The sequence below is a fragment of the Haliaeetus albicilla genome, chromosome 6 (genome assembly GCF_947461875.1).
Source record: "Haliaeetus albicilla chromosome 6, bHalAlb1.1, whole genome shotgun sequence".
NCBI classification, from domain to species: Eukaryota; Metazoa; Chordata; class Aves; order Accipitriformes; family Accipitridae; genus Haliaeetus; species Haliaeetus albicilla.
In genome coordinates, this window is record NC_091488.1 from 47273175 (window position 1) to 47290743 (window position 17569).

The 17569-nt window shown below is 42.8% G+C and overlaps 1 protein-coding gene across 1 annotated transcript in view; it reads right to left on the reverse strand.

Moving 5' to 3' along the window:
* CLCN1 (chloride voltage-gated channel 1) overlaps positions 1-17569 on the reverse strand; it is a 66013-nt gene that overhangs the window by 43120 nt on the left and 5324 nt on the right. The window lies entirely within an intron of this gene.

A 17569-nucleotide genomic window follows, 5' to 3' on the forward strand; every position in this document is an offset into this window, starting at 1 on the left:
CTATGGTGAGATAGAACAAGATGGACACTCAGTGTCCCAAGACAATTTTTCTAAGTCCATGGTCCAAAGGAGAAGCAGCAAGCCCTAATGGAGAAGTCAGGCATCCTTGTAAACTGCTGAGTGTTACAGCTTAATCTCAGCCTTCCCATGAGGAACACTCTATGCTTTTGAAGAATGTCACCAAACTGCTCTGTGGGTATTCAATTATGGGTATATGCAGAAATTTATTCTTCTTGATGCTCACTTTTCCACAGGCTAGACCATTCAACAGCTTCTCCTCTCTACTCTGCCACTTGTTTCTCAGCCAGGCAAAAAAGCAATAAGCTCAGCCAACACCAGGGAGCTACAAGCCAGGGACAGGAATGAGAAGCATGTTCCAGCAACATGGTCTAGAGACACCGCCCAGTACTGTCAGTGAGCTGCCTGTAACCATATGTCTTTTGATGGCTATTAATCAATGAAGAGCAGTGAGTTCAAGATCCTAGAAATTGTGTACAAGAAAAGAAGACCCCACATGCCTCAAACGCAGTCACTAAAGAGGTGCTATTAACTCATTCTTTCTCCTCTTGTACACACTCAGCTCTCCAGAACAATGATTTCCAAGCTTCTCACACTGTAGGATAAGAGATTCGCAGACAGGATGGGGGAGAGAGAGATTGGCAAAACACCCTTTGTTTGGGTCCAGAACAGTAGTCTCATTATCTCATTTTGCAGACCCCTGTAAAACATTTCTCTTGGAGGCTCATTTTGCTTTTTCTCAGTCTGCATGGTCCTCAAGAGTGGGGTAAAAAGACAGTCTCCAAGAAGAAGACACACTTGATTTCCTCCATAAACCACCTCTCCACCTCCTCCAATGTTTCTGCTAACAATATCCATATGGGTACCCATTAGCAATAATATCCATATGGATATTGTTAGTCTGTACAACCCACACCTGGTGGCAGGCCAGGCAAGCTCTGAATATTTACAAAAGCACTATCAATGCTGCCTCAAAACATATAGGCTCATCTGTTTCATTCTCACCAGCACTCACTTTACTGTCAATAAGCAATGTTTCCTGGAGGAAGACTGTGGCCCATCAGTAGGACAAAACTTGTAATGAACCACCTTAAAGACGAGTTTCTAAGTGACCGTGTCTAGGAAGTCAGAGAAGAACATTTGGATACCCTCATAGATTTCCATCATAAAGGCATTAACTGTTCCCAACCTATTGAGATGCTTTTGGAAGACCAATGTCACTATGGCTTACATAAAAAATTATGCACAGCATATACTATACAGTGTACAAAATATAAAAACCTGTATAGAATGTGTGCATCATATATAGAAAACCTAAAGACCAACCACAGTAAGACCCAGCAAACATCAAAGCTATAATACAGCACCAGATCTTCAGTTACTATTACATTTACTGGAGGAGAACAGTCATCACAGCCACTGGAGAAAACTAATGGGAACCTTTACCCAAATGTGCACTCTTCTAGCTCTTGTTTTTCAAGAGGCACAAGAATAGCACATCAGAAATTGCTTCAGTATAAAAAAGAACCCCCTACTGCCAGCTGATCAAACTCTACCGTCTCTCTTGTATGATACTGTTGTGGAACTTCCATGGAAAATAATTATATAATTATAGCCTAAAATAAGACGATCCTCCCCTGAAAGGTTTTTACCAAGAACTGTCCCTCTCAGCCTCCAAAGTGTCCCCAGCCTCACTCACCTCATCTATAAAAGCATGAAGGACCCCAAGGCCAACATTCACCAAAAGACTCCACATGCTACTCGAACAAGAAACCTTTACTATCCTCATGAGGAAGACAACCCACAAAACCCCCACGCCCTCACATGTAATACACCTCATCCAGTGCACCAAATGGGAGACTGATAACTGTACAGATGAAACTGAACAATCATTATACACATAGTGGTACATGTGTACACTCTAAGGACTTAGCATTTATTTCATTCCCAGTGGGACAGCACTTCTCATCAAACAATCTTTCTACCTCTGATCTCTGTACCCTGATATTGTCTACCAAGGAAAAGACTGAGAACTGAAATTCACCATTCCAGTACATGACAAAATATATGCCACCTGTAGAGATACTGGATTTCTGTCACATTATTTCCTGTGTCCTGAACACTAATCTTATGATGCTCCACAACTCATAAATCACCCCTCTTGCTCTTTCCCCTAGGAGGAAAGCCTTTTGTCAGCTCTCTGGGCACAATTAACATCCTCTCTATTCCACAATAATCTTTTGTCACAGCCTCACTGACACTGGTCTAGTTAAATTCAAAGCAGCTACTCTCAACTTGTATTTGCTCTGAGATCTGCTGCTTCTGTTTCAGACTCAGAGAAGAACTTGCAGCCCCAATACCTCACCCACTTTTTCCAGCTGGCACAGCTGACCTAATGGAAGGCATTGTTCCAGCTCTACCCGTTGTACTGTCCGTGTTTTCAGATCAGCAGAGTCCCAAAAGTACAGAACACTGAGCACAACCTGAAAAGATCTGCCTTTCTGAACTGCTGCTGCCCAGCAGCTGCTGTCAAATCTCCCCTATCACTTTTCCTGTAATTTCCTGCCACAGTTCTTTATATATTTTCTTTATTGCTCATCTGTCCTAGGCCTAGCTCTTCCCTTCTGCCAGAACACAGCAATGTAGTGCTTCTATTGCTTGAGAGGTTACCAACCGACTCAAAAGACTACCACAGCAGTGGAGGAAGATGTAAAAAAAGAGGAAGATGTAATAACCATCTTGCACTAGTCACAAGCACAGATGACCTGTACGTATGGCTTGACTCCTCAGGTGCTCCTAAGCCTCTTGAAAGGGCTCACAATAGTTTCTAGACTGCCCCACAGCCCATGAGAGGAAGGGTACACAACCTGCTCATACACCATTTTTTTCTTTGCCTATTACAGGCCCTAGAGGGACTCCAAAGCATGTTTCTGTGGTACTTCCTTCAAGCAGGACATCTTCATGACAGATGAAACTACAGCTACAGCCCAAATCAGGGCCTTAGGTGAGGAAGAAGAAAGGAATAGAAGTTAGAAGAACTCTCACCCAAGATGGGTCTCTTCTGCAGTCAGCCATCTATCCTTCTCCCTCCTCTTCCCAGTTTTCTCTCAGACCTTTAGTTTTCTCTCCTGAATGCTTTTCAGGATGCAGAAACATAATTCCTAGCCTTCCCATCCTACTGCCTTTATAGTGAAAGCTCTGATAGTATGGGGGGAGGGATGATTGAAGACTTGCACTTCTCTCATGGTCCTGTCCCAGGAGATTTATCACCTGAAATCCCAGTGCTGTTAATCAACAGTGACACGCTTAATGTTGTTCCCTGTGCCCTGCCCACACAATTATCAGACATCATACTAACTTATGAGCCTTCTGCTTATGTAAGAGCTTTTTGTTTGTTTGTTTCTCTAGCAGATTCATCCTAGACCACTTCATGACCTCACTGTATACAAACCTTATAGCCCACCACCAGACTGCAGCCTCCTCTGGAATGAAACGTAAGGTCTTTTTTCCAGCTGCCACCAACACTGCATGCACAGACATTATAGCAGATGGCAATGCAGAGACCTCTACTACCCTAGACTGAAAGGAGTTGAATTTGCGGGGGCAGAGTTACTGTTACGCAGAACCATATATGTAGAATAGAAAAATAGTCATTTAAGAATAAAGAAAAAAATAATATTCTGTGCTTAAGAGAGCTCAGTCCAAGAGGTCCATAAGGCTGTGAAGGAGAAAATATAAAGGATAGGCTGAGACAAAAGAAACTTTAAAGGTGAAAGGGAAAAGGGGAGTTTTGAAGGAGGAAGAGGAGAAAGGTGACAAAAAGAGGACTACTTAATAGTAACAGGGTCTCTAAGAGGTAAACACAGAAGCAATAAGAGACAAAGCACGGAAGGACATGAGGGCATGAGGTGCAGGACAGGAAGAAGTCACAGCAAGTGTACTTTGCCTCAGGCAATAGCTTCAGATGGAGCAAAAAAGAGTGAAAAGGCAGGAAAAAGACTTGAGTAAGTATAAGATACGTCAATGTCTTGTAGATGAGAACAAGGTGCTTGAATGGGACATTTTATTAGACAAGATAACTCGTGGAAGCTTCAAAGAGATACAGGAGGCTATTGGAGCTTTGGGAGAGAAAGAATGCAGTGCAAATGGTTAGGAAGAGGGAGGGAGACTGGCTGAAAAGACAGCTTTTATAGTGAAAGAAAGAAATAGACCATGGACTAAGGCTTGAACAGTAGCAAAAGACAGAAATTTAAGCTGTGCAGGAGCACATGGTAAGCAAGGCTGAATATGGAATGATGACAGAGAACTCTTAGAGGACAAGTCCAGAAAGTTTAAGGGCTTTCATCATGGAGAAATAACAAGATAATATGATGATATTCAAGAGGACATGTACTGACTAATACTAGACTGAATAGAGCAGAATTGACAGAAACGGGGCAGATTTTGAGAATCATCAGCTTTTGATAACTGAAGTAGGGAGATGATGATGTTACCAGAGGAGAGGCAGAATGAAAAAAAAAAAAAAAGATAGATCTCACAAAGGGAAGTGGGAAGCAGATAAATACTTACAGGGACATGAGGGAGCCATTGAAGTAGATGTTGGAATAGATGAACTTGGAAGGAAACTTGAACAGGTCATGATATGACATGATGACATTGTGGTATGACATGATATGACAGTATGATATGCCATGACTTGGCAAAAAACAAATGAGCTTTAAAGGCAAAGGGTTATGTCCCAGTTCCAGAAACAAACCAACTGTGACAGTCTGCACAGAGCACTTTGTGAATTCATCCCAAAATCAAATGAAACAAAGCTGTATCTATGTTGATACTGGTACCTAAGGTAAATTACTTGTTAATTTGAGGTTGTCTTATTTTACCTCACAATGTGGTCACAGTTTGGAATTGAGAGCAAAAAGAACAAGCAGAGAGAACTTAAACCCAGCAGCAAGAGCAAGACACAGACAATCAGATGAAAGAGAACACAGCAAAATTAGGTTTTATAAATGGATCCCAACTCATCCAGAACTTTAAAGTGGATCTGACCTGATGTCCTGGTGAGCTTTCTGGTCAAGACCAGCAGGCTTCAAAACTCAAAATAGAGCAGTCTTTACTAGAATAAAAATAAGATTATTTGATTTTTTTTAAATAGACAAAACTTCAAGTGTGTAAGTCAGGAAGCACAGAAGTAAATATATAGTTTATACACAACTCTCCCCTACCCACTGCAACCTTGCTTGCAATTAACTCGGTGACCTTCTGAGCTGCTAAAATTTTGTGCTTATACTCCATTGCCTAGGAGATTGTTTCCACACCTCCACAGCTTGGATGGCTCCTCCCCTACAGCTGCCCTTCTTCTTAAATTGCAACCCTCAATTCCCTCAGTGACTCTTGACCCTACAGCACCCTGTAGCCTCTATTAAATAATTTCTTTCTTGCATATGCTTAATGGCTTTCCAAAGGAAGTGGTGTCTTACTGATGGGGTAGTGTTTTGATTGTGTTGTCTTAGAATAAACTGAGAGCAAATCAAATAGGCACAATGTGTATACAAGTATCAAAAAGTTAAAGAAAAACAATAGAGATAAAAAGTAAAATTAGACTGCTGTCAGGCAGAAAACTTTTTACAACTGTCTTATGCATCCAAAAGCAGCTAAAGTCAATAAGAACTAACAAACACTCAATGAACTGTTTGAAGTGGGTTCCGTGGATTTCTTATTTTCTAGGGGAATAACGTTGCATCACAAACATTCTCTGTAGTAATCAGCTTGAAGACAGTCTTAACAGAAGAGGCTAAGGAACATCTAGGAAATACAGATTCATCCCCAGTGCTCAACACCTATTAGGGATGCTTCTAAGCTTGTGAATTTGTTATTATTCCAGGACAGAGCATCTACATGCGGTCTGGGAAATGGCTCTTTACCTGTATATCGAGATGATGAGCTCTGATTCCAAATGGTGAATGTTCCCTAATAAGTCACCTGCACCATGACCTGTATTTTTTTGTCAGCTAAAAACCATTCTTGAGAGATGGTAGGCAGCGCATGGTAGATAATTTGTGCCTTTCCTCCCCTCCTCCCTGTAGATTGCTTGTTGCATAGGTAAAATTAATAATTGCACATTCAAGCTGTCAATCATGCAATTACATGGCAGCGTGACTGACGTTGTGAGGGTGGAAAGAAAATGCAGTGATGAGCTGTGTAGAACTGGGCTTGCACAGGCTGTGTTAGGGCTCCTGGTTTTGTATTGGACTTGGATAATTTCAAGAGAAGAACGCTGCCTCTTATGTAAGCTATGGCCAACTAGGAAAAAATGTGGTGATCGCTGAAAAGGTTAGGAAGAAGATTGGCTTATGAAGCAAAATTATTTGGACTGAGATGAAAAGGGAAGGTTTCAAGGACATGTTAGAGGTATGCTTGAGCTGGGGTTGGACAAGAAGAAGGGACCGTGAGTGTAGACAGATATCCCCAGGAGGTCATGGCTAGGATTAGAGTTATGCAAGAAAAGACATAATTTATTTTATTTTCCTGATACATGTTCAACTTTCAAATGCTTGAAAATTCACTTCTTTGAGGCTAGAATCTATTGATCTCTCTGAGAGGGTGATTGCACTGCTGATTTAGGGGACTTTTACTTAAGGAGCAGACTGGTTGAAAAGGACAGTCCTAATTTGTTAGGTACTGGAACTAGTGATCAAGAAGCTTGATGCAACAAAAAATTAATTTTCAGCCAGCTCAGCTCTTCATTCCAGATGATGCATGGCCACATGAATGTTAGAAAAGGGGTCAGGAACATAGCTAGAAATGAGGAAAGGGACTGACTTTGCTGATTGCAGCAGAGGCATAAGCAACCATAAACCTTTTCTCAGTAACACTGGAGTCTTGCTTACATATCAGACTTTCACCATTATTAGAGCAAATGCTATAAACTACTTATATGAACTTCATAGTTGCCAAAGACTAGTTGCTGACTGTACTAGTTTGTCCTGTCCTGTCTCAGCTGAGATAAATGATGTCAATATAAAAGTTGCAGAACACACGTTATCACCACCATTAAAGATTTTTTAAAAACCTCATTTACTGTCAAAGTTTTACTAGTAAATCTTGTGCAGTTTTGACTAAGCTTCCTGTTTTCCTTCTCCTTCCCCCATCCAAATGCAGATCCCCAGACAAAACCACCTAACCCTCCTGCACAGGACAGGTCTTGCCTGTTTCCCATAAAACAATCTCTGGTAGTAATAGGAGATAACGACAGAGGTAAACAGAGGGAAGATAGTAGTTCTCTTGCCAGCCAGAATAATAAATCCATCACAAACGAGGGCAAAGCAATTCCCCTGCGGCAATAACCTTTCCTGTTATCACTGGCTGCTGATACAGGGATGACAGCGACAGTCAGCATGACATTCACTGGACTCCCTCCCTCTTTTATCAGCCCCCTGCTTTGACTTGTAGGAAAATGTGGGGGGAAGGGAAGAAATGCATTGAGTCAAGTGCATCCAGGTTGAAGTACTGGGTCACACTGGCATGAAGGCTGCAGAAAGTCTTTTTTCTGTGCAACTCATTAAAATAAAGCAGCAAGAGCCAATTTTGACTGTCACAAGGGGAAAAAGGTGCAAAAAGTACCCCAGGGCGATGAAGGAGCAACAATCTCCAGATGTCAAAGGGACAGGTAGCCTAGTATTTCAAGCCCAGGACAAGATAAGATAGCAGAAGAAAGTGCAGGAAATGCCCCACAAATGGTGTTGTGTCCCAGGGCTGACATTTAATGTCCATGCCATCTAAAAATATTAAACCTGGAACAGGAATCCAGGGAGTGGCTGTAGCTCGACATTAGAAGCTATTGACCAAATTCAGGAGTGGTGGAGGGATAATAGGCCAATGAAAAAGAAGGTGCAGAGGATAAATGATGGGAACTATTCTAACTTTCTTTTAACCTGAGAACTGAAATAAGTTCTGTAAGCTGCCAACTCAGATTGTTTATGAGAAATTACTGATTTTTGGATGCCATGGTTGTATGTTTAATAACATTGCTCATAGTCTTGCTCATGTGCATTATTTGGTGTTCAGAGTCAGCAAAAATCACTGAGAGTATTTGTGGTATCTTGTTCAGACACTGCCCTTGGTCTGGAGTGTAACTCATTTTTTGCTTATCTGTATCAGAGTCATCATATTCTATTCCACAAGTAGTATTATGTGTATAGCATATTTTGATAGGGATCAGTCAGAAAACAAAAAAAAGCAGAGATGGTCCTTGTGATATTTTTCAAATCCCACTCCCTCTGCTGCTTGTCCTCCCGTCAAGGGGAGAGTCGTTCCTCTCTGCCAGGTGCACTGGCTGGGCTGGGCTGGGTTGGGGACCTTTACTTAGCGGAAGAGGGACAGAAATGTCCCAGTCCACGGGCTTTGGGGCACTACAAGGACCGTGGCCTCACACAAGTCTGCAGGGTCCTCAGACCCATCGTGCTGAGGGACAAGCTGTGCCACCTGCTGAAGACTCCTTGCTCTGTGAAGAAGATGCAGCTGACCCTTGCCATGGCAGATTACAACCTCATCTTCATCAGTGAGGGCCCTGTTCAAGGAGTGAAGGGGACCCAGAGGGCAGAATGCTTCCCTGTACCATGGGCACCACAGCTCTGGCTACAGAACTTGCTTGTATACAGCACTGCTGGTACCACTGGCACAACCACTGCTGGCCAGAAGGTTCCTCACCCAACTTCTCTTTCCCTCCAAGTGAAACAGCTCAAAATCGCACCACTAAAGCCCATGGGACGGAGTTAAGGTCTCTGTAGGGATGGGGTACTCTCCTTGCTTTGCACAGGAGGGTTCTCCGTTGTCTTCCTGCAGGAGACCTTCACCTTGGCAATCCGACCGTACCTTGTGGCAGGACCACTTGGACAGACACGTCTATCTATACAATTTCATACTGAGTTTTGCCACAATGATCATTACAACCCTGTCCTCTCTTGACCTATAGTCTTGAATGCTGGGGAACATGATCGTTATACTAGATCAGCTGCTGCACGTTCAGATCTGCTTGGAAGTGCATTAACGTCTTTAATATCTGTGTTCTGATACCAGGTCTGCAATGTCATTTTTACCAGGATGCCTTCCTCAGCAGTATCAGTCCACAGGAGTGTCTGGCCCTGGCTGTGAATTTTGCTTCTGCTCTGCTCACAGAGCTGCACTGGAAATAAAAGGCAGATATCACTGGGAAGGCAGGGGGTCAGCACTCTCTAAAGGATGCCTGGTACCACCTCCAACCAGATGATAGTGCTTCTTTCACCTATATCCAAGTGGAAAAGATCAGCCTGAGCCACTCCTGACTAGACAGAATCTGCATCTTGCACTGGAACACCTCACAGACAGCCTCTGACACGAAACTGCTGTTCTTCCCAACCAACCATCCACTCTCTGTGAGGGCTGCTGTCATGTCTTGCTGGCCTACTGGCCATTTTCCCCAGGTAGGACCTGGGTAAAGACAGGGCCAAAGGCTTTGGGAAATGGTGTGCGCCTGGCTATCTTGCCACAGCTATACATAGAGATGGCTGCAGGATGTAGCAACAAGGCAGCCGTAACAGGAGGCTTTGGAGCTGGGTGGGTGTTTTCCTGTCTTGTGATCCATCTTTCTACACTGAGTGCTGGGAGAAGCAGGATAAGCTATAGGATTTGGAAGTTTGCTTGTCCTGGCTTGTTTTTTTTTCTGGTTATTCATGCAGCTCCTTTGGAAGACCGATCATACCAGACATTTCCTCTGCACCCTGGAGAAAAAGAGGGTTCTAGGGAGCATATCATTTGCATCCTGGCAGAGGACAGCACTCCTTGCAAGGATCTGAAGCAGATGAAAGAAGGACTGAGGGCTTTCTCTGTGGACCTGTTCTCTTTATTGCTGTCCTTCAGTAACCTCCATGTCTTCTGGAAATGTTTCATTTTTTTGGTCACGTCTCTTAATTGATTAAAAGGCTTCTTCATTTTTATGTGGTTTCTGTTTGACCCATTCTAGTGGAATTTTTCACCCTTATTGCTTCCACAGGAGTATTGACTCCAAGCACATTGTGGTCACTGTGCAGCAGTGGTTTCAACTAAGAAGTTGAATTGTTTAGCGTGGTATCTAGACATAACCTTTTGTGGACTTCCTGGCTGACTATTCCACAATCGCCAGTTGCGTATACTTCACATCCCAATGTGACATGTGTCCAGCCTATATGGAGGTCATTGCAGGTTTTTTTGTTACTACTGTAGTTTCTGCCCTGGCTGGGTCTCTGATCTCAATCAACATATCACATTGTTGCAATCTAGGTTCAGAAGGTGCTGATGCAGATCCAGCACTATACACTTCCTATTTAGGTCTGAAATTTCAACCTGTTTGGACACTATGTTCATTAGTTTGATCAAGGTTCTCATCATCATGTAGTACTACTCTATCACTAGTATGGTTTACCTTATCTTTCTGCATATTTTGTATTCCGGTATTACAACTTCCCATTGATTGTCTGCCACAAAGTTTTTAAAATGCCTTGTGTATCTCCTGTTAGGACAAGAGACTGGTCCTCCATGTTATTTTTCATAATTCTACCATTTGCATAGAAGTAGGTATACCACTACTTTGATTCTTGTTTTGGTACTGTATTTAAATTGAACCATATTTGCTTTCTATGTTTAATTGGATTTTTCACAGACTCTGATCTGCCCAGTACTTGAGGGTACAGAAATTTTTTAACTTTACTATCCTTCATAGAAACACCTGTTATCTTCTCCTAAATCTCTAGTAAAAAAGTGTACTGATAACCTTCTTCATGTTCAGCATCAGAAGCCTGATTCCTGCAGCTGGTCTGTCCCTCCTGTACAAGGTCAGCCTTTAAAACAGTCCCTAGCAAGAAGCTGTATTACCAAACAATTTTCTCTTCCTTTCATGGGGTTTGAACAATCATGTGTCTGAGAGGTGACCAAGCTGGGCTGATGGGAAACTAATTGTTTTGATGGGTTAGATTTCTGTTCAATCAATGGTCTGAGCTAATTTAACATTGTAGTCATGAGCATTAGGTCCATCATGACAGGGGCAGCAGGAAAGCATGTCCAAGAACAGAGGGAAGAAAATAAGTCTGTCCGTTTTCACAGCCTGCCATTAGATCATATTATATTATATTGTAAAACTTCACCCTGAAAAGTATAGTCAGCTGATATACTGTTATGGAATCAGTTGTGTCAGTCCCACAGCCCTCCACATTCAATAGCAAAATGTCATCAGCTGGTGATTGCTCATTCTCTTTAGACAAAATCTATTTACTGCAAACTCAAACACACTAATCTGGGAAAGTAGGGAGAAGGAGAAGGAAGCCTACTCTCATAAAATGGGGTTGTCTTGGAAGTGGAAACAACTAGAGGTTCTTAAAGAGCCAAAAATCCTTGCTGAAGGATTTGGAAAGGGTGTGCCAGAGTATCTTAGGGTGTTTTGTTAATATATTTGTCCTCGTTTCAGCTGGGATAGAGTTAATTTTCTTTCTAGCCGCTGGTATAGTGTTATGTTTTGGATTTAGTATGAGAATAATGTTGATAACACACTGATGTTTTCAGTTGTTGCTAAGCAGTGTTTATACTAAGTCAAGGATTTTTCAGCTTCTCATGCCCAGCCAGCAAGAAGGCTGGGGGGGGCACAAGAAGATGGGAGGCGACACAGCCAGGACAGCTGACCCAAACTGGCCAAAGGGCTATGCCATACCATGTGACATCATGCCCAGTATATAAACTGGGGGGACTTGGCCAGGGTGGCAGGGGTGCAGATGACTGTTCGGGGACTAACTGCACATCGGTCAGCAAGTGGCGAGCAATTGTATTGTGCATCATTTGTTTTATATATTCCAATCCTTGTATTAATATTATTGCCATTTTATTATTATTATCATCATTATTATTTTCTTCCTTTCTGTCCTATTAAACTGTTCTTATCTCAACCCACAAGTTTTACTTTTTTCCCTGATTCTCTCCCCCATCCCACTGCATGGGTGGGGAGTGAGCAACCAGCTGCGTGGTGCTTAGTTGCTGGCTGGGGTTAAACCACGACAATATTACACTAACATTATACTATGTACTTGCTATAAAGATATCGGGTTCTATAAGGTATCAGGAGTTAGATGGCTGAGTAGAATATGAAATGAACACGACTGGAAGAAACAGCACATCAAGAAACTGTAAGCAAGCTATATTCAGTCAATCTCTTGGTACCAAGTGAGGATATATGAATTCCTTCCCTTTCTTTCCCAGGACTGGCACTTTCAAAGGAAAAGGTCAGTTCAGGACTTGCCCAACAGAACCCCGGGGTTCTGTTCCCTAAGACTCTGCTGAGATGAAGGAGTGGGGCAGAGCTCACAAGGGCTGACGCAGTAGGGCACTTTGGGCAGTTGTTAGTACTGCCTCACAAGTTTAAACCATTGTGATTCATGGTTCGAGGGTGGTGTTTCTTTAACATGGTTATGCCTACAGGGAGCCTATGTAGCATTCAAGCAGTTTCCCACAGTGATGGAACAGTAAAAGTAATGAAAAAGGGTGACGTGAGGTAGCTCAGGGCTAGCACTGAATGCACAGTGAAACGTACTATGGGGAAGGACTATTTCTTGCAGATATTCTGACTCTCTCTTTCTGTGCACTTGCTGTAAAGGGCTACTGGTCAGGCTGGAATAGGCCACAGTACCCAAGCCCTAGGCAGAAGGGGCTGCTGATCACACTGTGCACCTGCCTAATCAAAACCCAGTAATGTATCAGACCTTGAACTTCTTAGTCTCCCTTATTCCACATTTCCAGACAAAGTGCCAAGTCTGGTCTTTTATCTTTTGGTATGAGGACAGTTAAAAAAAAAAAAAAAAAAAGGAACTCTTTAGGGGTCATGAGGTAAGAGTAGTTCAGACTGCTTTTGAAAGATAGAGCAGAAGCTGGGTTAAAGAAGAGAGAACACACAGTGATTCAAGATTTTTCAGTGTGGGCCTGGACCTTCGCAGCTGCCTCAAAATCGTGAGCGGCATAAAGAAAGGACAGTCACATTCCCTTCCCTACACCAACTCTGGTATGTCTGCCCTTAGCATTGTGAAAGGTAAACTGATGGAAAAACATTCATGTCTTTATGCGGTTAACTGCTCAGTGTCGTGCCCTGAATGAGTTCACCATAGGTCAGGGAAGCAGCATTTAAGTAAGAAGCTGTTGCACGTGTCAGTCAATAGATCATCTCAGCTACAATGTACACCCTCACATGAAGCATTAAAACACATGCGTAGGCAAGAAGAGAACTTTACTTAGCCCTTGCTTCATCCTCCCAACAGAAAGATTTCCATGTACCTCTGGAATAAAGTTCCGACACCACACTGGCTGTTTCTTCTGTCACTACTATGTTGTACAGCTGCGATGTGTTTAATCTTGCATTTGCCTTTAGCATTCCTGGAAAGCTCAGGTGAACCTGCAGTTCTTCTACCCTATGGGCCTGGAGCATTATGGACTTCCAATTAATGGAGACGAGATTTCCAACATGCCCTATTTCTATATGGAATTGGAACTAAAAGCAGTGTACACTCAGTGCCTTGTCCTCTACCGCTGATAATAAACTTGATGCCAAGCAGTGTAATATCAAATACCTCTCTGGTCTGGAAAAGGGCTCACGGTTTCTTGGTAAGTTATTCAGAGGAGTAGAAACAAAAGCTGACTGAAAAATTGTGTAAGGACCTTAACAGGATGACTGAGTGATAAAATGACAGATGAAACAGTCACAATAAATGTAAAGTGATGATTGCAAGGAGGAACAGATGTTCTAGCTTTGCATACACAGGAATCATCCAACTGTTACTATTTAAGCTGACTTACTATTTAAGCATAAGGTTTTGGGGTTAAACAGAATGGTTATGATAATGACTCCCTCAGTATTTTTTTAGAACTATGGGTTAAGACGTAGGAAAATAAGACCAAATTAAATGCAATGTGCAACTACATCTTGAGTAATATTTGCCTTTCTGTTTCCCCCAATCTCCAAAAGAATATAGTAGAACTGAAGAGTTTCAGAGGATGGTAAAAAATATGGAATAGCTTCTGTATGAGGAACAGCTAAGCAGACTTGAACCTCCCAGGCTGGAAAGGGCAACGAGGGCTGGACATAGATAAAATTATGAGCGATATGGAGAAAGTGAACTGAGAAGGTTTGTTTTGCTGTATCTTGGGAGGTAGGCAGTGGGTTCAGAACCAAAAAAAATTGTTGGTCAGACAATATGCATCTTGTTCTATTAAAGTCACAACTTCTTGGAATTTACATGCAGGCAAACAGTTTTCATTTGCTTTTCTGTAATAGAAGTAAATGCCATTTTTTGGTGAGTCCTTTAAAAATAAGGCTAGATAAGAGAGTTCATTGCAGATGAGGAATTAAAAACACCTTCTGTGTCATGTAATATTTAGAAGACAATAATCTTGTTGACCAGTAGGCAACTTGCACTGCTGTTCCTCTGAGTACTTTAGTTAATCACAGAATCACAGAATATTTGAGCTTTGGATGGGACACCCGCTGTCTTGTCCAATACCATGCTCAAGCAGTGTCCACTGGAGCAGGTTGCCCTGGGCTATGTCCAGACAGCTTTTGAATATCTCCAGGGATGCAAATTCTACAACCTCTCCAGGCAACCTGTGCCAGTGCTCAATCACAGCAAAAAACCTCTTGCCTTATGGTCGGACAGAATTTCCTGTGTTTCAATTTGTGCCCATTCCATCTTGTCCTGTCACTGGGCACCACTGAGGAGAGTCTGGCTCCATCACCTACAGTCTCCCATCAGATGACAAGATCCCCCCCGAGCCTTCTCTTCTCCAGGCTAAACAGTCCCAGTTCTCAGCCTTTCCTCATATGAGAGATGCTCCAGTCCCTTCATCATCTTTGTGGCCCTTTGCAGAACTCTCTGCAGTAGCTCCGTATGTCTTTTGAACTGGGGAGCTCAGAACTGGACACAGGACTCCAGATGTGGCCTTGCCACAGCTAAGTGGAGGGGAAGGATCACCTCCCACAACCTACTGGCAATGTTCCTCCTAACGTGGCCCAGGCTGCCATTCGCCTTCTTTGCAGCAAGGGCACACTGCTGACTCGTGTTCAGCTCGGTGTCCACCAGGACCCCCAGGCCCTTTTCTGCCAAGCTGCTTTCCAGCCAGTCAGTCCCCAGCATGTACTGGTGCATTGGCTTATTCCTCCCCAGGCGCAGGACTCTGCATTTCCCTTTGTTGAACTTCATGAGGTTCTTCTCTGCCCATTCCTTTTTTTCAGAAAAGAACATACTGCATGTAATTTATCAGAGTTTTTAGAGCTGCAAGTAATGATTTCCTTTGAAAAGTTATAGGTGCCACTAACACTTGCATTAGTGCTATGCAATACATATAGTGAAGATGTTTTGTATTCTTATGTACTTTTAGAATCCACTCTCCACGCCAAGAGCTGATAGGCAAACATTCCTGATCCATGACCTTTTATAAATATTTTGTGGAAATGGATGACTGTCAATCCCAACAGTCACTTGGTTCCTTTAAGGACACATGAGAATCAATTACTTCACCAGGAGGCAGGAATTTGTTATAGAGATATATGGCTCAGTTTTAACAATGTGAGCAAATCCTTTAACCCTGTCTATATCCTTAGCAACATCCAAAGATTGAAGTGTCTGTTGCAGTAACAACTTGTGGAGGATCTCTTTGCTACTCCATCTTCAGTGTGGAGACTTGTGCCATTATCGAATATGAAAGTATAGTATGTCTTCCTATGCAAATAACCAGCAATGAAATCTTGTTCCCCAGGTAGTTCTAAGTCACTTAATAGTAAATGAAAACACTTTCAATAAGCAGGTTCTGATAAGGCAGTCTCCAACATTAATAGCCTGCATCTGTCCTCCCTCTGTGTTAACAGTTACCATTGTATCATGCAGGTATGTGGAAGCTGTTCTATCAATATTAAAAGCAGCAGCTTCAGCAGCAACTTCCTGCTACTTCACTAAAGCAAGCATTTACAAAATAAATTATTTTTGAGTTGTGTTTACTGCCAGCTTCTCTCCAGCATGCCCAGGTTCTTTGCTGTGATTTTGTGGAGATGCACAACAGTAGCTGAGTTTACCTTGAGAATTTGTATTTGCTGTACATTTCTGTATTGATGTATTATTTCTCATGTACTGCACTTTGTATGCCACCTGCTGTACAGCTTGGGCAGTAATCTCTGCATTCCAGTTGCCCCCCTACTACCACTGTTGATAATTTTACTAGCAACAGGTCTAACTTTTTGAAATATCAGGCATGCTAGTACATGTTCTTTCCACCCCGCCCCAAACTTGTCTGAAATAATTTAATCTGCTGTACTGCCAAATTAGCATGCAAGTATCAGCTGTCAAAACAATGATGTACCTTGTCCACGTAAAAAAGCTTATATCATGCAGCTACCCTATTAGGTTTCAAACAAATGTGGGATGCCCCTTTATCCCATTTACACACAGGCAGGTTATTTTTGCTTTTTACAGCACCGGATCAATGGCAAGGGTTAGATTGATCAGCATGCTGCCAGCTCTTGGCATTTATTTGCTTGGACAAGAGATCTGTACAATTCGTGGAAAAGCTTAAATTTTATAGCATTATACATAAGAGACATGTAGCTGGGCAAATTCACTGAAGTATAAGTATACTCTTACTGCTAGTGTGCTATAGCTGTGACAGCTTTCTCAGGAATAGACAACTGCAGTGCTGAGAGACACCACCACTGCTATTCAGCCAGCTCCTGGTGTGCAAGATCTCCACTTTGCACCTGGACACCTCAGATCGTTTGGAAATAATGTATTAAAACATATAATTCTGGGCACCTTCATGACAGAACCCAGTACTTGAATTATGTTGGAAATAGGTGAAAAAAATATTTTTCTGCAAGTAGCAGAAAAGGGCCCTTGCAGCACCCTGACAAGACGTCGGTGCCCTCCAGGGTAAGGTGGCTGCGGGCAACCTGCACCCGTGGGGCTGCGACTGCTCCCGCGGTTCGGTGCGAGGACAACATGGGCAACAGCCAGGCAAGGTGGTGCCAAGTGGCAGGCAAAGTCCTTGGTGCCGTTTCTGCTGCACGTGTTACTGCTAAATCAAACTTTCTCCATGGGAAAAGCATTTAGGTCAGTAATAAACAGCACCGGTGTGCAGCTGTGGCTGTCACCTCGGGAAATCTTGCCTGGGTTGTTGACTGGGGAGGCTGAAGGAGCTGGGTTTACTCAGCCTGGAGAAGAGGCGGCTGACGGGGGATCTATTGCTGTCTGCCACTACCCAGAGGGAGGGTATAGACAAGACGGAGCCAGGCTTTTCGCAGACATGCAGAGGAAAAGCACAAGAGGCAACTGCCATGACTTGCAACAAGGGAAATTCATGACCCAGTAGGGGGTTGGACTGGATACTGCCAGAGGTCCCTTCCCATCTAAATCTTTCTGTGACTCTCTTTTTTTTTTTTTTTTTTTTTTTGCTTTGATAGAGACAAAACCAAAATACTGGCAGACAAACTTCAATTATTAATAGAACTATGAAGATGAGG